Raw genomic sequence first — 23,074 nt, 5'->3', positions numbered from 1 at the left:
CAATTTGATCTAATTGACACTTATTCCACCCAATAAGAGCAGAATATGCATTCTTTTCAAGTGCACACAGAACAGTCATCAAGATAGACCATATTCTGGGCCATTAAATAAGGCTCAATTGAAATCATTCAGAGGATATTCTCTGACTACAGGGGAAATTAATTAGAAACCAACAACAAAGATATATAGAAAATACCTAAATATTTGGAAATTATACTACACACTTCTAAACCTATGCATCAAAGAAGAAACACAGGGACATTAGAAAACATCTTCAACAGCATGAAAATGAAAGCACAACATATCAAAATCTGTGGGATACAGAAAAGCAGTGCTTAGAGGGAGATTTATACCTTTAAAGGCTTATGTTAGAAAAGAAGAAAGAGGTACAAAATCAACAACCAATGCTTTCAATTTAAGAAGCTATAGAAAGACTTTAAATCAAACTTAGCTGAAGGAAAGAAATAATAAGGAAAAGAGCAGAAGTCAATAAAATAGTACACAGACAAAAGAGAAAATCAGCGAAACCAAAAGCTGGTTCTTGGAAAATATCAATAAAATCAATAGACAAGAAGAAAGACACCAATATTAGAAACAAAAGAGGCGACAGCGCTACAGATTCCACAAATATTAAAAGCATAATAAAGGGGGCCGGCCCCATGGCATAGTGGTTATATTCAGCATGCTCTGCTTTGGCAGCCCAGGTTCACAAGTTTGGATCCTGGGCGCAAAGCTACACCACTCAGCCATGCTGTGGTGGTGACTCACGTACAAAATAAAGCAAGATTGGCACAGATGTTAGCTCAGGGTGACTCTTCCTCAAGCAAAAAAAAAAAAAAGCATAATAAAGTAATACGAACACCATTGTCAACAAATTTGACAACTTGAATAAATTCTTTAAAAGACATAAATAGTCAACATTGATTCAAGAAGAAATAGAAAACCTGCTTGGCCTCATATCTATCAAAGAAAATTGAACTCTTAATATCTACTTAAAAAATTGATTTGGGCCTAACTCTAGACCAAGATAGCTTTACTGGTGAATTTCATCAAACATTTAAGGAAAAATAATATCAATTCTACATCATTTATTACCTGTTAAAGACATTATAGGAAAAGAAAACCACTGACATTTATCCCTCATGAATGTAGATGCAAAGATCCTTAGCAAAATATTAGCAAATTGAATGCAGCATTACTTAAAGGGACACTATATCATGACCCAATTAGGTTTATCTCAAGAAAATAAGATTGATTTGAAATTCAAAAAGTAATTAATTCACCATATTAACAGAATAAAGGAAAATACAATATGATCACCTCAATAGATACAGAAAAAGCATTTGACAAATATTTCATTTATGACAAAAATCAGTAAATCAGGAGTAGAAAGGAACTTCTCCAAACTGGGTAAGGTCATTACAAAAGCCTGTAACTTAATTATAAAAGGCTGGATGAGGAAACATGGGAGAAAATCTTTGTGACCTTGGGATAGGCAAAGATTTCTTAAAAATAATGGCGAATTATTAATAAATGATAAATTGAACTTCATCAAAATGAAAAACATCTACTCTTAGGAAAACAAAATCAAAGAAACAGACAAGTCACCAACTGGAAGAAAATATTGCAAAATACACATTTGACAAAAGACTGGTGTCCAGAATATATAAAGAACTCCTACAACTCAATAATGAGATAATCCAATAAAACAAGAGGCAAATGATTTGAACAGACACTTCACAGAAGATATATGAACGGCCAGTTAACACATGAAAATATGCTCCATATCATTAGTCTTCAAGGGAGTACAAAGTAAAACCCAGCAAGTCACCACTACATATCCATTAGAAAGGCTAAAATCCAAAAGACTGAAACACCAACTGTTGGCAAGGATGTGGGGCAACTAGAGCTGTCGTATATTGCTGGTGGGAACATAAAATGCTACAACTGCTTTGAAAAATAATTGGGCAGTTTCTTAAAAAGTTAAACATACACTTCCATATAACCCACCAACTCCATTCATAGTTGTTTACACAAGACAAATGAAAATGTGTAACAGTATATATCTGTACATGAATGTTTGCAGCAGCTTTATTCATAGTAGGCAAAGTGCAAACAACCCAAATGTTCATCAACAGATGAACTGATAAATTAAGGAATGTCCAACAACGGCATATTACTCAGCTATTAAAAGGAATACTACTGCATGCAACAATATCAATGATCTCAAACAATACACTGAGCAAAAGAAACTAAATGTAAAAGAGTACATTGTGTATAATTCCATTTATGTGAAATTCTAGAAAGGAAAGCTAATCCATAGTTACAGAAAGTGTGCTTGTTGTTGCCTAAGACTCGGTTGTGGGTCAGGGAGCATGGGCTGCAAAAGGTTACAAGGGAACGTTTTAGGGTGATGAAAACATGCCATTTCTTGACTGGTTGTACCATGGTTGTACTCATTTGTTAAAACTTGTTAAATCATAAATTGAGTGCATTTTATTTTATGGAAATTATACCTCAATAAAATTTATTTTTTAAAAAACGTTACAGATAATGCTTTAAGGGCACATACTCTGAACCTATCAGCCCGGGTTGGAAACCCAGCTCCAACTCTTGTAGTCGTGTGACCTTGGACAAGTTACTTAATCTCCCTTTGCCTCAGTTTCATCACCTGTAGCATCAGGATAATAATAATAGTTAGGTTCTACCTATCTAACCTCATAGGGTTGTTGTCGGGAGTAAATGAATTAACATTCATAAAGCTCTTAGGTCAGAGGGCAAATATTAATATTATTACTGATATTTTCATCAGTCACTTGGACATTCACAGAAAGGCACAAATATTTGAAAAGTGGCCACTCTCTGCATTGTTCACTTGTGTTCATCATACGTTGTTCACATTGTTCATCTCCAGTACTGAGTGCAGGATGACACACATGGAAGGTACTTCATAAGTATTTTTTTAGTGGATGAACTACTTACTTAATGAATAAACAGTCATTCAACATGTTACATAAAATATACCTAGTGATACAGAGTTTGGGGTGATGGAAAAGTTTTGGAAATAAATAGTGGTAATGGTTGCACAACATTGTCAACGAAGTTAATGAGACTGAATTATATGGTTAAAATGGCATCTTTTATGTTATGTATATTTTACCATAATAAAAGAAAAAATTTGTATATACCTAATGAAAAAGAACCTACAGCTTCAGATTCCAGCTTGGCAGAGGCTATATATAACTTCACAGAGTCACTGCAGCTGTTTTGTCTGTGCCTAAAATGGGAAGAAAAATGTCCATTTGTGAAGTCCTTTAAAGTCTTAAGATGGGGATGTTTGTGAACATCTTGACGGGAAAAAATGTGAAAATTTGGATCCATCGTGGGGTGCATTAAGAACCCAAAATCCTGATCTATCAAGCATTTGTCTAGTAAGATGAAATTTCCACCAACTAAGCGGCAGCTTGCTTCCCACACAAAAGCTATAAAAATATAAAAGATTCAGCACCTGTTAGCAAAATTATGAATTGAAATATCTTGAGTTCCGGTGTTAAGTTGCTTAATAACTATATGATTAACATTCCTCTTCTTTAGAACTTATGTAACATGATTTGCTTGCATATCTTGGATACCTCTATAGAAACACTGATTTTGTTGATAATGGTCAGTTTTTAGGAAATGTTCTCAAAGCGAGAGCTTGAAAAGCATCATTAATTTATTTCAGACACTTTTAAAGCATATGAATGAGTGTTCATTTTATGGATATTTTTCCCCAGCAGCACTGGAGAAAAGAGGAGGCGTGTTAGATCTGCGGTGGCGCCTGCCATGATGGGGAGCGATGCTCTGCTGTCAGTTGTACGGTTTGGCTCCGCTCGACTATCCAACCCCCAATTACCTTACTATCAAAACACCACACGGATGAAAGAGTCTCCCCCAAAGAATCCACCTTATAGTTGCTAATCAGCAAAGAGCCAATGGAGAATTTCATGAAGAAAAAAGAGAAATAAACCGTGTGTATTATTTTCTTTACAAAATACAGAGGCTAAAGCTTTGAAAGGAATACCAGGCTGAAATTTGCTAGATATTTTGAGTATTTCAAAAAGTGCAGTGAAAATTCTATTGATACTAAAACAAAGCTACCTGGCCCTACTTTTGGCTTGCATTTTTCATAGCATGTTGATAAAATGCCCCAATTAGGAGTTATATATGTCTAATTAGAGATTACATATGATTAAAAATGGAAAAGTAAATTATTGCATGATAAATGTAGTTTATTTAGTATACAGACTTTTTTGAAAATATGAGGTCCCTGTGGGAAAAGCATAATGAAACAAATCCTTGGTGATGAAAATGTTGGGAACCATGAACCTATACTAATCATTTGGCAATTATCTCTCTACACTGCTGCTGCCTAAAAGAGTAGTTATTATTTGTGATTTATTCTCTACCTTTTTCTGAAAGCAGTTAAATTGTCTCATGCTAGCTAAATATTCTTCTTTCAATATTTTGGTTATTATCTTTCCAATGAGATTGTAGAATCATTAAGAGAAAGGAGCACCAGTGTTAGCTATCAGTTGAACTTCAGTCTGTTTTTCTAAGAGGTATTTTCTGGCACAGAGTGAAGGGTTTCCCCTTGCCCTCCTCACTGGCTAACAGGTTGCTGGTAGAATTTTCTGGTCAGATCCATCTGTTGCCCTCATTCAGCAATTACTTACTGAGAGCCGACTAGGTGTCAGTCACTCTACCTAATGTCAAGTGCAGTTAGGCAAAAAGCATAGATACACACAAAAGGAGTAGGCAGAGCGTTCAAGGAAAAGGGAACCGTTTATGCAAAAGCCCTGAGGCGGGGAAAGAGCTGGGCTGGTCCCAGGAACTGAAAGGACAGCAGGTTTAAACTGTGGGCAAAGGAGAGAATGGAATGAGATGAGTTTGGAGAGACTAGCAAAAGCCAAATCATTCATGATCTTATAGGCCAAAGGAAGGAGTTCTTAAAAGTTTACTCTCTGACTGCTGTGGGAGAAGAGATTGGGGTTGGGGTAAGGGTGGCAGGAGGTGTATCAGAGAAATCAGTTTGGAGGTTTAGACTAAAATTGTGGAAGGGGAATAAAGAGAAATACATTTGAGATTTATGGTGAAGTTAGAAACCATAGGGTCTACAGATGGATTAGATGTGGGAAGTGAAGAAAAGGGAGAGGTTTCTGGCTTGAGCAACTGTATACAATGGAATACCATTTTCTGAGTTGGGAAGACTGGCGAAGAACAGGTTGGACTGGGAGCTTTGAAGGAGTATCAAGAGTATGGTTGGGGTTATGTTATGCCTGAGAGACACTGAGAGAGACATCAAGTTAGTCATTACATTTACAAGTCCGGAGCCTACTGGATATATGGTTTATCAGCACATATGGATGGTATTTAAAGATATGTCAGAGGAACTCCACATTTTAGAGATAGAAGATGAGAATGTGAGGAGATAGAGAAGGAACAGGGAAAGGAATTAGAAAGGAAACCAGGCTGTGTAACCAGAGCCAAGAGAGGAGAATGGTGAGCTAAGAAGTGTGCAGCTTGAATGCTGCTGGAGGGGATTAGAGTGACTATTAGATTGGACACCACCAGGGTTACTGGAGGCCTTAACCAGGCGGTTTCAGGAATGTGAAGGATACTGAAGACAGATTGGAGGGCCTGAGGGAGCTGAGAAATTTGAGAGTGCACAAGCAGAAAACTTTTGGGGGGAGTTTGGGAGAGCGTATAAAAAGGAAATTCAGGAGGAGGAGACAGATTTGGGGAAGGAAGATGGGCCTGAGATAAACTAACTTTTTAGGTAGGGTGAGCTTCAGAGCATCAAAGTGAAAATCTCTTACAGAAGGCTGGATTATGACTTGAGAGAGAGCTTTGGAACCATGTGTGTGCAGCCAAAGCTGGAACAAGAATCTCTGGCCTAGATGCCCCTTTAAGGTACTCTATCTCCCCTTCCTCAAGGAGGAGTCGTCCATGTTCAAGGCTCTGACATAAAAGAGGAGATTTAGCCCATAACCCCTCTTCCAGACTGAAGTCTTGGACTACTCAGCTCAGCTAGTAACCACGGACTCCGTCCTCTCTCTGTAATGTACACGGCATCTTAATCCTTTACCTGGTCCTTTGGGTTTTTTCTGTAAGTAATTTTCTAGAAGTAGCATTTCTAGGCCACAAGGTATGTCTTGATCTGACATGTCAAAGGCAGCTGTGCACCCTTGTAGGGCCTACAGGAGGTTGGAGAAAGCTGAATAAGATATGCTGTGTCTCTGTTACTGCTCTGAGTAGCATCTTCTGGTTGGTTTCTGTAGCCTTTGCTAAACAAATCAGGACCTTAATCTTTCCTGGGGTCATTAGTGTGGTCTCGAGACTTTCTTTCAATATTGGGAAGAAGAGAATACTATGAAAATCAGAGAAGATGGGAGGACTTTTGGAAGTGGAACACATTATGTATGACTGCCAAGAAGTTTCCTCAGCACTTTGATGAAGACTTTTCAGATTCCTCATGGGAATGCTTTCTTGTGAGAGTAGCATGCAGGTATACTTTACAGGCTTCTTTTCCTTTTTTCAAAATAACTTTAACATACACCTACTGAAAGAAGCTACCAGTCTTGTATGAACTGACTCATTCGTCAATAATAAGTGCAAAAGCCAATATGGGAGCTGACTACTTCATCAAGAACGCATGAAGTGTATTGTGTTTCAGCTTAAGCATGTCGAGAAGCAGTGAACTTTTTCTTGATGTTCTAATGGCATCCATTGACTTAAACATGGTTTTTCTGAGTCCTGAGAGAGGCTATAAATTCAGTGGAGAGGGGGCAGAGACACAACATGGGCAGAATGTAGGAGAGATGATTTACAGTACGCCAGAAAAGGAGGGTGTCATTGTATCGGTTATCTCATTGTATTCATTTCCTAGAGCTGCCATAACAAAGTACCACAAACTGAGCGGCTTAAAACAACATAAATGTATCGTCTCCCAGTTCTGGAGGTTGGAAGCCCAAAATTAGTGTGTCAGCAGGGCCATGCTTCTTCTGAAACCCATAGGGGAATCCTTCTTTGCCTCCTTCTAGCTTCTGGTGGTTCGCGGGCAACCTTTGGCACATTCCTTGGTTCACAGCTGCATTAACTCTCACCTCTGACTTCATCATCATATGGCCTTCCCTGTGTCTGCAAGTGGCCATTTTCTTTTAAGGACACCAATTGTATTGGATTAGAGACCCACCCTACTCCAGTATGACCTCGTTTTAACTAATTACATCTACTTCCAAATTTTTGTGACCCTATTTCCAGATAAGTTACATTCTAAGGTACTAGGGACTAGGTCCACAGCATATCTTTTTTGGAGCAGATACAATTCAACCCATAATATTCATTCTCACAAGAAGGAAGGAAGGAAGGAAGGTAGGAAAAGTAGTAGTTATGGATAATGGGTTAGGAGGCTAGTTGTCCCCATTACTGTTTTTAGACTATTTCCCTACCCCCACATAACAAAAAATTGCTTCCTAGGGGCCCCTGCTCTTTGGCAAAACTACTTTCTCTTTCTTTCTTCTAGTAGATATTGTTTTGTACTGACCAGTCATTTCTTTCTCTCCACCATATAATAGGCAGTGGTTCTCAAACTTTTTTGTACATCCCAGATCACCTGGGAACTTGGTAAAAATAAACAGAAGCCCAGGTGCTATCCTACTTCAACCAGCCTGTCTCTGTAGCTTCTCCTGGCCTCTAGGTTGATTCTGATACACTCTACAGTTTGAGAGCCACTGGCCTTGGGCACATGGCTTGCAGTCTTTCTACCCCAACCTTTGCCAGCATCGTGGAAGACTTCATCTTCCATAAAGACGACTCGGCCAACACCAGACCTCTCTTTTCTTGACCTCTTCACCCTCTATGACCTTCTACTCCACTCCATCAGAACCAGCCACTCCCAAAGCCACACTCTGAACCTGGTCATCATTATCTCGCTAACCTGGAGTAACCACGATTACAGTGAATGAGCTGCACTCTATAGGGCAGAATTATACAGCGAGTTCTTTTTTTCTGCCAATTACCCTTTTCAAATCCCTTTCTAAGCTAGTTTTTGTTTTGTTTTGTTTCCTTGTCTCTAGGGCAAACTACTAACTGTTCTGGCTACTTTTAGGTCATAAAAAGTCTCCTGGGAACTCTTAGTCACAATAATAGTCTCAGTTCAATAATTAAAATGTTCAATAAAATTTGAACCACTTTCAAAGCTAAAGCTCCTGTCCTCCCCAATCTTGTTACTGTTTCTGGCTGGAAAGCCTGTGGAGAGGGAGAGGAGTGCAGATGGCAGCTTCTCTCTTTCCCACCCCCCAACCCCAGTTCGGCTACCTCTGTATTCTTGAGGACTGAATCAGGAAGAGAGAGGAGGTTGTCAAGGTTTTACTTGATTGGCCCAGACACAATCCACCACGGCAGCCTCTGGAACAGTGGAATCCCATTGCTCATTCTTTCTTTCACTGGGTGTTTTTGTGAATTTTGAGGAGATATTCTCCCCTTGGAACTCCAGTAAGTCCCCATGATGGAGGCAATGTCTCGTGGCTCCTACTGGCTTTCTACAATTCCTTCTCAGCCTCTGGCAATCTCGTGGCCACTCCCTCCAGCCAGTCATGGAATTTGAGATAGTTCCAGACTGGTTCCTCCCACAGGCCCACATCTGGCCCAGGAGAAATACTGTTGCCTCACTGCTGGTGGATATACAGCTTGCTCCCCACCCTCCACCCCCTAACCTGGTTTGATTAGAGCTTCTCTTACCAGTTCTCATACTCTTCAAACTCAAGAAGGCGCATGTGAAGCTCTTCAAGTAGTTTCCTTAAAGTACCTCTCTCACTTGGTGTAAGCAGCGGGGAGCACCACTCCCTTCTTCCCTTAGGAGAGAGGGGAAGAAAAAAGGCAAAGCACTCCAACAATTCTTTCTCAATTTTTCAACCCCAATGCTTGTACACACTCCAGGTAGGTGATGGATCAAGAGTCACAAAACCAGTTTGATCCTCTTTTTGCAAGTCCTGCATAGGTGATATAGCCCTTCATTATAGCTCCTATTGTCATCTTCTCAGTGTTTAGGGCCTCAGCCAAAACTAGAACAGAAAGAGCCCCAATTGAACATCCTGTTTACACAGGACACTGCTCCCTAATTTAGGAAATGGCTAGTTTCCTTGTTAAACAATTCTTACTAGGACCATTACTTGACCTCAGGGGACCCTTCTCCCATTTGTGGCCCCCTATACTTTCTCTCATCAGTAGCTTTCTCCGGCCCCCTCCCTCCCAGGTTAGACTTCATGGTCCATACTCTCAGTAATCCTCTTGCGAATACCATAAATTCCCTTGTCTCTTTCTTTTCCTTAGATCAATCTGGAAAAACCTCGATCCTGGATGAACTCAACATCCTCTATGCCTGTACCCAGGCAGCTGCACACCACAACTGAGAAACACAAAGGGGCAAGCTGGTAAGACTATAGTTTTAAGGTCACTAGCTCGGCTCTCAACACTGCTGACCATCTTGTTATATTTCTTTGGCCAATTGGCCCTCTTGTTTTCTGCAAGGTTCATTTCAAGTCTTCCCCACTCTCTTCAATCTCTAATCTCCTGCCTTGCTGCTCACTCTCAGAAGATACCTCACCTTTTGTTTCTTGGAGAATACAGAAATCATTATACTATAACACCTTCTCCCTAGCAAATTCACCACCCAACCTACACCTGCACCCATGCTATTCTCTTTCCCTCCTGTTAAAATAGAGATGCTCCTCCTTTAGTCCAAGACCAGTGCCTCTGTTTCTTCTTTGGATCCCATCCCCTCCTACCTTCTTAGGAACTATAACCATCAATTATCCCTTCTTCTAACTTCAACCTCTCTCTTCTGGATTCTTATCAGTATCTAAACAGATTAATGTCTCCCCTATCTTAATAAACCCATAACAGTTTGCAGTTATAAAGTAATTGCTATGTACCACTAATGATGTAAGTACTTCATATATGCAACTTCTTTAATCATCGTTACCCTATGAAGTAGGTAGTATTTTTATCTCCATTTTTTAAAAGGAAACAGATTCAGAGAGGTTATATAACTTGCCCAAGATCACACAGCTGATGAATAAAGTGGGATTCAAACCCAGACAGTCGGGTTCCATAGCCTTTTCTATTCTCTGGATTCCCTGTTGCTCTGTTTTTATTGTCTGTTGTTTCTCTAGGTTTGCTATTGCATTGTCTTGTCTCCTCATGACCTGCTTCTCTCCCCTCCTCCAACTTCCATTATGATAAATTTGAAATTTACAGAAAAGCTGCAAGAAAAGTGCAATGTGGGGCCAGCCCCATGGCTGAGTGGTTAAGTTCACGCACTCCTCTTCAGTGGCTCAGGGTTTCACTGGTTTGGATCCTGGGCAAGGACATGGCACCACTTGTCAGGCCACGCTGTGGTGGCATCCCACATACCACAACTAGAAGGACCCACAACTAAAATATACAACTATGTACTGGGGGGATTTGGGGAGAAAAAGCAGGAAAAAAAAAGAAGATTGGCAACAGTTGTTAGCTCAGGTGTCAATCTTTAAAAAAAACAACTCAGAAAAGTACAATGGGCACCTATATACCCTTTATCTAGATGCACACACATATCTAGGTTTACATGCACGCGCGCGCACACACACACCCACACACCCACACACACAGTTACACATGACATGATTCAAATTTCAGGTACCATGGTAGACTAACTGTAACTGCACAGAGCGCAAACTTCCCTGCCAGAGCTTCAGTCTTCAAATCACTACATAATTAGCATATGCCCATCATGATCAGTGACAGTGACCAAACACAACACTTTCAAAATCCGTCAGTGATTGGTCACTGTACATCTGTTATTCAGTTCATGAACAGACATCAAAGCAAGCAATTGTGTTGCCTCCTTGACTCTCAGTGATAAACTCATGTGACATTTTACAAAAATGGATATTTGGAAGAGGAAATTAGCCAAAAAAGGTGAAAGTGCAGGAAAGAAATTTAAAGTGATAACACTGAAAGTGCAATTTGAATGAAACATAAATGGAGTTATAGAAGAGATAACTGGGAATATAGACTCTGCTACCATTAGAAACACTCTAGATATTCAGCCAGAGGAACTCAGTCAGGACAAACTTATTGAGATTCATAAGGAAAGTGGTTGTGATGAAAAGGATGAAAATGTACCGGAGGAAGAGACATTGGCAAAAACTTCCCACTAAACGAACTTTTGGTGATATTTCATGACATTGTGTAAGTGCAAATGATAAAATGCTGCAAGCTGACCCAAACTTAGAAAGGAGTGTGACAATTTGCAAAGGCATAGAGAATATGCTCGATCCATATAGTTAGTTATACGATTAGAACTGTTCAAGCTACCCTAAGTCTTTTACGAAGAAATAAAATACTTTAATCTTCAATGTTTCTAATGTTTTAAACTACAGTATGCTAAATAAAAAATAAGTTTCACTAGAGTTCATAATATTTTGACAAAAATGCTTAAAGATCATGAAGCAATGATAATTTATCTCACTGATTATTAAAATCATTTTACAGTTTCACATTACATGGTCATATTTGAGTCCTGCACTTTCATTCAAAATTAGGCCTGCATATATGTATACATATATATTGTTTCTTGAACCATTTGAAAGTGCTCTATAGATATCATGATGCTTCACCTCCTAAATATGGCAACATGTATCTCTAGCTCTGAAGAACAGGGACGTTCTCCTACGTCATCACAATACCTCTCTTATCACTCTCAAGAAATTAAACACTGATATCATAATATATGTAATATTCAGTACACATTCAAATTTCCCCAACTGTCTGAATAATACCCTTGACACCATCTTTAAATATCCGGTATCTACAAAAAGATCAAGCATAGTCTTTAGTTTCCTTTAATCTAGTCCCACTGTTTTTTTTCTTTTCCTCTCAAGCCGTTGATATTTTTTAGAGTTCTGTAGAACGTCCCACTATTTGGATTTGTCTGATTGTGCTCTCCTGCGTAGATTTAGATTAAATATTTATGTTCTACAACTTGTTTCCTCCACGTGCCCAACTCCCACTCCCAAACCAGGGCCTAGCTAGCTATAGCTAGAAATTTCTGTATGTTCTTCTCTTCCTTTTTACTCCTTTCTCTCTCTCCTTAACCATCCAACCAAGTAACCAACCAATCTTCTCTCCAAAAAACAAAACCAAACAACTCCACAACTAACTCCCTCAACCCTCCCACACATTCTCAAGAATGACTGAGATTCCATCACCCATTTTCTTCATTCAGTGCTTTCAAGGGAGTCCCTCTTTTTACCCCTTGGATGCTCAAATGCCCTCTCATTCTCTATCCCAATCAAAATCTACTCTCAAAAGATTGAAAACCCTTACACTGAAATTGAAATGACTATCAGCAGTTTAAAAAGACACATCTCACAGGGGAGGATTTACCTTTTAGCAAAGTTCTGTGAAGACATATGCCCAGTGCCCATCCAGTTCCCAGGGCATGATAGACTTTCCGAATTTTTACTGAATTGAACTGATGACAAGCTCAGTGGGCAAGATTAAAGATTTCCAGATCAAACTGTCTTCATGAAAGCACTGCTTTCAGAGTGATACGTGTTTCTATTGATAACACTTTATATGGGAGAGTACTAGACTCTTGGGGATGACCCAATAGGCATTTGAAAAGAAATCTGTGATTGAAATATTGTTGTTTTAGTCGTGGCAAGCAAAATAACTCTTATAATTTTCAGGGATGGCTTGTCTCATCAACTAGTTTATAAACTAGTTATGATATCTTAAGGTCTTATTCTCCACAGCTCCTAACACATACTTTACCTGTAATGCTTGCTGAGTTGAAAAAAAAATGTATATTTTTTATAAGAATACTACATAGATGATGGTTTGTTCTCCTCTGTTCATCATATCAGAAGGAATATAATGTTCGCTGGCGGTCATTTTAAGTCTGAGCGTTGGTTAAGGTGGTATGTGTCACATTTCTGTATTGTCAGGTTACCTCTTTCCTTCTGCTCTTAATGAGTTATACATAAGGAGATACTGGGCAACTATATGAATATCCTATTTTACAACCTTTCACCCAGTTGTGTTAACATCCATTGATAATCCTTTCCTTATCAATCATTATTTTGGTGGTTATAAAATGATGATTTCCTAATTCTATCAGTTTGTCTATATTTATTAGCTGGCATTCTTCTGTAAAGAAGAGCTTTCCTTCCTCTCTTGCACCCTGTCCCTTTTATAAGTGTTTTTATAGACTCACGGATTCTTTTTCATTCAGCATGTTATAATGAATTGCCATCATTGTTTTTATCGTTCAAATGTTCTGTTTTGGCCAGTAGGAGGATCGTTAATCTGGCTTCTGTGTCCTTTGACACGTCCCATCAGTTTGTGAATGCTTATCTGGTTATTTTTAATTGAATGCCAAATATTGCATTTGGATAATTATAAAAATAGTTTGAGGCCTAGAATAATATTAATAATAATAATATCCTTCTCCAAGGAGGATTTACATCTGCTTCTGGCAAGAGGTTAAGGCAACTAGCAATCCTAGATCACTTTAATTTAATTGGGAGACCTGAGAGGATTTGAAGTGGGGCGAGCTGGTCTATTTCCGGTTTACCCTTACTCCCAATGCAGTCCTTTGGGTCCCAACCCAAAGCCTGGCATCACTCCCTTTGACCTTCCTCAGACTTTAGTTTTTCTACCCCTATCCCTATAAATCCATCAGAAGTTCTGTCCAGCTTCTCAGCCACCTCTTTGGTAAAAGTGGCTCTAAATGTTCTGCTCACCTCTCTGGATTTCCTTCTCTCAGATCCTGTTGCCTTAATTCTTCATGTTAGCTCTCGGAGTGATTTTAAAAATATTTTGTCCAACTTTTGTGGGTTTTTTTCCATAAAAGGTTTAGCCTGAATCACCTAATCCATTACTGGAAGTGAAAGTTCCTCTTACCCCAGCGTTGACTTCTAAAAATAAAAATACAATCATGTCATTTTCCTAATTAAAATACTTTAATGACTGTTATTTTTCTTCAGAATCCTTAATTAGGCCTGAAGGTCTATATCCCCAAACCATCTCCAGCCATTCTCCCTCTCAGTTTTCCAGACCCACTCACTGTCTTTGACATGCCACACCTTCACAGTTTTGGCTTTGCACTTGTGGTTCCATCTCTGACTGCTGTTAACTGCTCCCACCTATCTTCCTCTGATCTAGTTAATGCTTACTTAATCATCAGAGCTCAGCCCAACGTTTCTTCACCAGGGCAGCCTTTCCTGGCTCCCCCAGCCTAGATCAGGTCTTAGTCATGGCACCCTGCTCTTCTTCAAAGCATTTACTAAAGTTGGTAATTATATGTTGACTTGAGCGATTATTTGAACAATGTCTGTCTTCTTCCACATGCTGTATGAAGGCAGGGATCATGTCAGCTTTGCTCACCATTGCATGCCCAGCAATTACTTGTAGCAGGCATTCAGTACAATAGAGGAATGAACAAAAATGAATGTCAATCAACAAGGCCTTTTCTGGGTCACTTATCTTTGCAATGAGCACATTTATTTCCACCTATAGATCTGCACCTAGGGTTTTGTTGATGAAGCCAAAATTTCCTGGCTTTTAACTGTGAAGTATGATAAAAAACAGTTTCAGTTTCCATTTCTCTTATGGTCTTCTTGATTTCATGTCAACAGAGTGTTATTTTTAACCAAAGAAACACAGTTTTTTGGCAACTTTGCAAAATTTGAAATGAAGAGGTTACCTTGGTTTCAGTGTAAACACACTGATCATTGAGAAAAAGCCATTCCCATCCTTGATTTCCAATTTAGCTAACGCCTCGCCTCAGAAAGTGAAAAATAAAAGCCAGAGTCTCAGGCAGGTGATGAAGTCAAAATAATACAGCAAATAATGTTGCAAATATTTTCTTTTGCTTAATATAGATTTCCCTGGTAGAGTAAATTTCCATCTGTTTTGCATTTGAAAATAAAAGACAGCTGCTTCTTTAAAGTTTGTAGGCAAGAAGTCAATAAATAATGGGAACTCTGATATTATAGGTTTTTGTTTTAAAACCAGATTTAAGCTTACTTTATTGGAAACTTGTATGAGCCTGTACCAATTTTTTATTTTCATATTTTAACATGCTTGATTTGGAGTTGGCTATTTTTTGTTCTCTAAACCCACAGAACATACAAATGTCAACTGTTTCACTTCTTTAGCCTCAAAGTAATTTCTTATTCAGTCAGCTTCCCCGACTGGGGACTTCATTGACAAAGTTGAGCAATGGGAATTGTAAATTAGCTTAGGTTTATAGAGATTATGGTTTGCCTCTGCTGGAAAAATATGAAATGAGTGGACACACCATTGGGCAACACCTCATTTCCAGGCTTTGTGAAAATAAATCTCTCTGCTTTGCAAATGCAGAATATAGCCTTTTTTTAAAAGCCTCTTTTTAAAAGAGACACATTTAAGCCCTCCTAATTAACCTTCATGTCAAATGGAGGGATCAATGTGTTCACTGTGTAGGTTTAGAAATGGGGATATTCTTAGATATGGTAGTAAGCAGTTCCAACTTATCCCCTAAACTCTAGTCTTCATCATCCAACTGCCTACTAACCATCTCCACTTGGACATCTAATAGATGTCAACCTTACATGTCCAAAACTATACTCGTTACCCCTTCCTCCCAAAACCTGCTTCCCACAATCTTCGCTATCTCAATAAATGACAACTCCATAAGCTAAAAACTGAGGGGTCATCCCTGGCTCTTCAGTTTCCCTCATACCCTATATCCAATTCAACAGCAAATGCTCTCAGCTCTACCCTCAGCACGTGTCCATAACCTAAGCCCATCTCACCACTGCTCCAGTCCCCACACTGGTCACACCACCGTAATCTCTTGTCTTGACTATTAACTGAGCTTCCTGCTTTCATTCTTGCTATCACACAAGGCTCTTTTACAGACAGCAGCCAGTTATCCTTTTAAAATGTAAACTATATCGATTTTTGTCTCAAGGTAGAATCCAAAGTCTTTGCTATAGGCCTAAAAAATATGAAATCTGGCCTCTGGCCACTCTCTTAATCTCTGCGGCAGAACTCCCTTTTGTTCATTCCATTTCAATCTTACTGGCTTCTGTGATTTTCCTCTAACATGCCAACTTGCCCCTTCCTCAGAGCCTTTGCAGATACTGTTCCATCTACCTGGAATGCTCTTCCCCTAATGTCCTCATGGCTAGCCGCTTTATCTTCCTCAGGCTTCTGCTTAAATGTTTCCATTTAGGAAATGCCTTTCCTGACAGCACATCATTTTTCATTCCCTCACCCACAGTACTCTTTACTATCTTACCTAGGGTAACATTTACCCAGGACAGTCCTGGTTTCATCTGTATTGTCTTGACATAATTATAAATAATCACTCTCAAAGTGTCCTTGTTTGATAAATTATGTGGTTGTCCACCCTTACCATGTTTATTTTTATACCTTTCATCACCACCTGATACCCTGTCTCTCCCCATTAGAATGTTGATAAGAGGTGACCATTTGCTTTATTCTCTGCTGTATCTCCAGCACTAAGAAACATCTAGAACACAAATAATAAATATATGTTGAATGAATGAATGAATGGAGTTATTAACTACCTGATAATGTCAACTGCTTTCCTGGGAACTAGGGAGGAAAAGATAAATAAGATACAGTTCCTATTCAACGCCCAAGCCCCACCTGAGAGATTCTGCTTTGATTGGTCTTGTGTAGAGACTGGAAATGGCTATGTATATATTTTTAAATGGCTTAAGTGATTCTCATGTACAGGCCAGGTGAAAACCTATGGTCTAGAAGCTATCTGCCTGGTGGAGGAGTCGACGATGAAAAGCAGGTGGGCATCAGAACCTCTCTCCTCAGTGAATGGCTAGGATGTCCAGTCTACCAAAATCACCATATTGAGTTTGGACATCAACATGAAAACTTATGCTATGCCAGGGCTACTGATGAAGTTAAATTCTTAAACTCTGTTTTTGTCACTGGAAAACGTCTTTACTATAAAGGTAGAGTATTGGCTTTGCAGAGCCTGAACAGCAAAAATGGGAAGTATTTATGGCCCAGAATGTCTCATGACAGTATGAGAAGTAGGGACAGGGTGGTTGTCCCACAGAGAACTGAGTCTGGGACTTAACGAAAAAGAGCACGTGGACATAATTTATTTGTTGTAGGGAAGAGCTTTGTAGCTAAACTTGTGCCTATAACCCTAATTACATCCTTAGGATAAATTCACACAAGTTGAAATATTGTATAACTCACATGACCTCTGCACATGACTTTCAAGACCATCTTTAATTTGTGAGAATTCACTTTTTTAAAAAGTAAACTTTTTTTTCCCTATTAAATTTAGGTGTACTCCAACTAGAAACAACTGAGTTTCTTAAAATTCTAAGGAATAATAATTCTGGATACTTCAAGAAATCTGGTACTTCTCTCCTCTGACAACATGTAGTTAGGCTCAGTTCCACCTCTCTCTATCTTCTTGACACCTTGCAGGTTTATTCCCCTATTACAGCATTTACCACACTATAGTGTGTTCATTTATTTTTTACTTGGCCACAGGCCACACCCTCCAAGTCTCCTTCCCTTGCCAGCACCATGCCCCGCAAGTGTTTTAAAAGACTGAGCTAGTAAAGCAGCAGTACTGAAGGAACTTCTTCAAAGCACAAAATCCCCTGCCCTGCGAGATTTCGATTCAGGAGGCCTAGGGTGGGGCTGGGGACTCCGCAGCAGACTTGCCCAGGTGATCTGCATGGTGAGTTCACAGATTCACTATAAGAAATTGACAGGGTAGGGACTATCTTAGTCACCTTGCATAACTAGTGTCTGGCACATAACACACCCGATAAATATGCACTGAATCAACTGACAGCATGCTCGAGAAAACATCTGGGGACTTCTCTGAGGGAATCATTTCATATAGACCCAAAACCAGTTAGTCAGCACTTTGATGACATGCTGTGGGAATTACTTACCAGGTCCAAACTGAAGGGGATTAAAGACCACACCTGGCTGTCATGGATCCTGTGAAGATAAGAACAGTCCCAGGATGATTATCAGTTTCTAAATGCAAATCTTAGGTAAACAGAATTGTTGGTGATCTGGCATAAGCATTTTAGAGCCTCTCCTGTTTATGTTTTATCTGTTTCATTTTCCACTAGGCCTGTACCCTCATCTTCCTAGACAGAGGCACCTTGTGGCCTCATCACAGGCGGACAAAAGAAGTGAGTGTCAAGAAAGAGGAGATTATAACTGAGAAATATTTTTAAAACTTGGAAATGGTCTGCAAAGTGAACATTCTATCACTTTGTGAAAATATAAATCTTAAGATTACATTTATCAAAGCATGTTCGTGTTGGGCTCTAAATCAACCTACCTCTGAGCATTGTTAATTCTCCCTTAATTCATGCTGATTAAAGTCCCTACCTTTAGTTGCTCTGACATATCCTCTAGTAGCATTTTCCAATCTTCTCTCAACAAAACCATATTAAAACCCACTTGCGGTTAATAAAGTTCAGCCAACAATCTTTCCTTGTTCTAGAGTCCCAAGAGTGCAGAACTCCCTCTCAGGGAAATAGGAACTCTGCCTTTACATAAGTTCCAGGAGTTGGCTCATTAGTAACAGCATCAAGACAGAATTTTCAAGAATGGATTTATGTTTAAAAATAGTAATTCAGTTGCCTAGATAATAGCAGTTTCACTTTCCTTTCACCTTGAATATATCAGATATGTGCACATATGAACTTCTACTGAGTTAAATGAGTTGCCCTTATTTACACAGTCAGAAAACATTATAGCTTGGACTTAGCACTCCTAGATAAGGAACCGTCAGTCTGCCATTTATGCGAGTTGGCTGTGTTCTCCATGTAGTCTCAGGATAGCATTGCTAAGAGCCAAGGCCTCTGTTTCCAAATCTCAGGTCTTTCACTGTGCTCTCTGAGTCACGTTATTCAGTTTCCTTCTTGGTGTGGTAACCAGAAATGATTGTCTTTTCACCAGAAGGATGTTGGGGAATTAACTATTAGTAGTAATTGCAAAAGCAGAAAGCAGCAGATACTGATACTTCATAGCACGTACTCTGTTGATGAAAACGGGAGGTCTTGAGTCACTTGAAATTTCAAGCAAGTAGTCTTGGCTTTTACATTAATAAGTTGTGCATTAGAAGTACTGTACTGAACTGATTAGTCAGGCTAAGGCAAATCTGGCAGACAAAGATCACAGAAATTAGCAATAAAAAGAATATGTGGAAAGGAAATTAGCATACTTCAACCTATAAGCATATTTAAGAAGAATTAAATGGCCTAGGGCCAGAAAGTGTACACAGGCATAAGCCATATATGTTGCATTTATATGTCTGTGTCTTTTGTAGTTTTGAAGAGCATTCAAAGAGAAGCCACTTATTCACGTGGCTTCATGTGAATTCACGTATAGGCACTTACAATATTTAATCCAGTGACTTGAATGTAGTAGATACTCAGTGAATCAACAATTTAAAAAAAAGTGAATTGACAAGTTCAATGACAAGAAACCAGGTAAGTAAAATTTGTTACAGTTACTTGGAACATTAAACAGCTATTTGTTTAAAAGACAGTGTTAACATGGAAAGCTGTTTGTGATATAGTGTTAGGTAAAATATGAATATACAGTAATGCTATAACAATAGAAAAAACATTTGAATAACATAAGACAGAACATATCTATAGCAAAATGTTAAAATGGGACTTCAGGAGGTTCAACTATGGGTATTCTTACGTCTCTTTAATTTTTCTTTATCAACATATGTTTCTTAATACTACAATTTGGTATATCTGTGGAATTGGCAGGAAATGCTATAGAGGTTGATGAATTGCTTTGTGATAGCTCATATATGTCTGACATACTAAGTCATGTTGCTATCTAACTGGTAGAGCCTGCAAACAAGAAGACCATTTAGAAGATAACTTATGATAGTTTCTATATTAGCCAACATCATGTTTAGCTACACATAACAGAAAACACTTTAACCAAATTGGGGTTTTTCAGACATAACAAGACGTCCAGGGGTAGCCAGTCTAGGACTGCTGCAGCAGCTTCCAGATGATACGAATGACCCAGACTCCTTCTATCTTTCTGCTTCAGCATCCCTAGCTTATGGATTCCATCTTCATATTTTCCACATCACGTTCACCTTTATTCTCATCATGAGGCTCCATTTTCATCCTCATGTTAGTATTCTAGGGAGAAGAAAAAAAAGGAAGAAATGGAAAGGGTGACTAAATTAGGAAGAGCTATGTTTTCCTAGAAATCTTCACTATATAGGTAGAACTATATCCCACGGCCACTCATCGCTGTATGGGATCTAGGAAAATGAGGTTTTTGCTGGGTACTCTGCCAGCCCTCCTCCTCCAAGAAAACAAAACAAAAAACGTATCAGGGTATTTCTAATGAGAAAGGGGCAACAAGCAGTATCTGCCCCTTCTTCTCATATAAGGAATTCATTCATCCCCTCACTGAGAGAAACTGTCCCAAAGTCTCACCCAGTTACTGCAATGAGCTCAGAGTCTAGGAGCCAGAAGTCCTGATGATGTGAGGTATTCCCCCTCAAGAGTGTGGATCTTCATGCTCTGGGAACCAATTTTTAAGGAAAAGTTATTTGCCTCAATACTCTTAATAAGTAATGGTGGATAGACAAGGTACAAGATGTTGGTAAAACTCCTATTCAGAAAAGGGGAAAACGGGAAACACAGTGGTCAATGGTCCATAGAACATCTCAAATCCTGTAGGATTATTATAGCAAGGAATCCGTGCCCTTGATCAGTTAATTTGTCAGCTCTTGGTTCTGTTCTGCAGGAGGATATGCCTATTCCATTATCTTCCAGGGGTCACATCTGAGGTGGACATTGTGGAGAAACCTTTTCCGGAGCGGTAACACGTTAGCAGTCTGAGGAGCCTAGATCCAAAAGTGGTGAGTCAAGAATCTGGTGCCACTCTTCCCTTTGAGGCAACTGCCATTCTGAAAGCAGTACTGGAAAGGTTGAGAACTAGCTAAAGTTTTCAACTGCCTCGAGGGGAGGGTGAAAAATTTGAGTTCAGGACCCAAGGAGGAAAGATTTTAAGTTGGAATTCCAAAGCGTTACACACTGGAAGTAATTTTTAGTTATTAATCCCTTATCGGATTAAGGTGATCTGCCCTTAATTTGGCCCCCAATGAACCATATCACCCAATATTCATGGCCTCGTGCCATGGACGCTGAGCTTGGTCGTGTGACTTGCTTTGCTTTGGCGAACTGCACATTAGTCAGCACGATACAAGCAGAGGCTTGAACACTGAGGCTTGTCTTCTTGGAACCCTGAGATTACCATGCCATGAGGAAGCCCAAGCTAGCCACGTGGAGAAAAACCAGAGAACTCAGCCAACAGCCAGAACAGAGGTCCAAGATATACGGTTCTAGCTGAGCCAGGCCCCAGCCACCTGAACCACCCCAACTGAGGCCCCAGACATCATGGAGCAGAGATGAGCCCACATGCACTATGCCCTGACTGCATCCCTGAGCCAGAGAATCTAGAATCATGAGCAAATAAGTGTTGTTATTTTAAGTCATTAAGTTTTGGGGTGGTTTGTACGTAGCAATGAATAACTGAAACACTACTAAAAGAATAAAGAATGTATAAACCTAATTGTTGGGAGAGAACAGAATGAAAAATACTTAATCCAAAAGAAAGTAAGAAAGGAAAGAACAGAACATGAAACGGATGAGACAAATAGAAAGCGAACAGCAAAATGGTAGATTTAAACTAGATACTTACTTCTAGGATTCCATGTATGAGTAGGCACCAGACCAAGATCTTCTCTCAAAAGGGTTTTTAAGCCTGAAAATTCTTGTCTTTCACCTATTAGCCTCTGAATTCTGTCCATATCATTCCCACCTTAGTTTAACGGCCCTGCCTTGATGCAATCTGAAATAAATCTGCTGCGGAGGTGCTACCTTAATCTGTTTTTGCTGATGGGTCACCCAGTCTGCTTTAGAAGAGTTTAAGAAAGGCTTAGAACCATAGTATCTATGACTACCACCTCTTAGCTGCTATTTTTACAGGCTTCCATGTCTGTTAAGGTCATAGTTAGCACTTCAACCCATAAAGGCTCCAAATTATGGAATTAAGTCAGTTTAGATTTCAGGCCACAGGCAGAGGCCATCTCTTTGCAAGCTGTGTTCCCTTCTCTCTCTGCCAGCTGTTACTAACTTTCTTTGATTTTGACCAGGACCTTTCCCCGCATATATGGTGATTATATGACTTTAAGGTAGTTTCTTCCTCCACCACTGAAAAGCTATTCGATATATGGACTTAGCATACAAAGCATTTTACAGTCCAGAAAATACGGCAAATTCACATGCGGTGTGTTTTTTAGAGGTGAGTAGCGGTGCCCTGCACGCTCCCCGAGGACAGGTGCGGTGTCGGCGCTGATCAGGGCTGTCGTCTAAGCCTGGCACAGCCTGGCACGCCACAGCGCTCCACAGTATTTGCCGAATGAATCAAGAAGTCGCTACGCTGTCTGTGGGCTTTAACACACACGTACACGCGCTTTTATCGTCCAAAGCCCAGAGCGAGGAGTCCCTTCCGCCACGCCCCGCACGTTTCCCGTGAAACAGGATCGCCGGCGACCCCGTCGGGCAGGGGGCCCGGCCGGTGCGGGGCGGGCGACCCCGTCTGGCCGCAGCGGCGGGAGCAGCCGTTCGCCGCCTCTTGGGTGCGGCGGCGTCAGGGGCAGGAGTCGTCTGTGAGGAGGCAAACAAGGCAAGTCGCCGGCTCAGAAGCGGGTCTTCCCGTTTCACATCCTCCCTCTGTCGGCAGGCAGGTGGAGCCCGCCCCCCGCGGCGCGCACCGCCCTGCCTCTCCGCGCGCTCCGGAACGCGGCCTCCGCACCCTCCCCGCCGCTCCCCGCGAGCGAGCCAGCGCGCACGCGCACGGGGCGGGCCCGCTTCCCGCGCTCGCCCCACCCCCGCGCCCAGGCTCCGCCCCCGCGACGGGC

This window comes from Equus quagga, chromosome 4, assembly GCF_021613505.1.
Source record: "Equus quagga isolate Etosha38 chromosome 4, UCLA_HA_Equagga_1.0, whole genome shotgun sequence".
Lineage (NCBI taxonomy): Eukaryota > Metazoa > Chordata > Mammalia > Perissodactyla > Equidae > Equus > Equus quagga.
Note: the sequence above shows the minus strand (reverse complement) of the source record.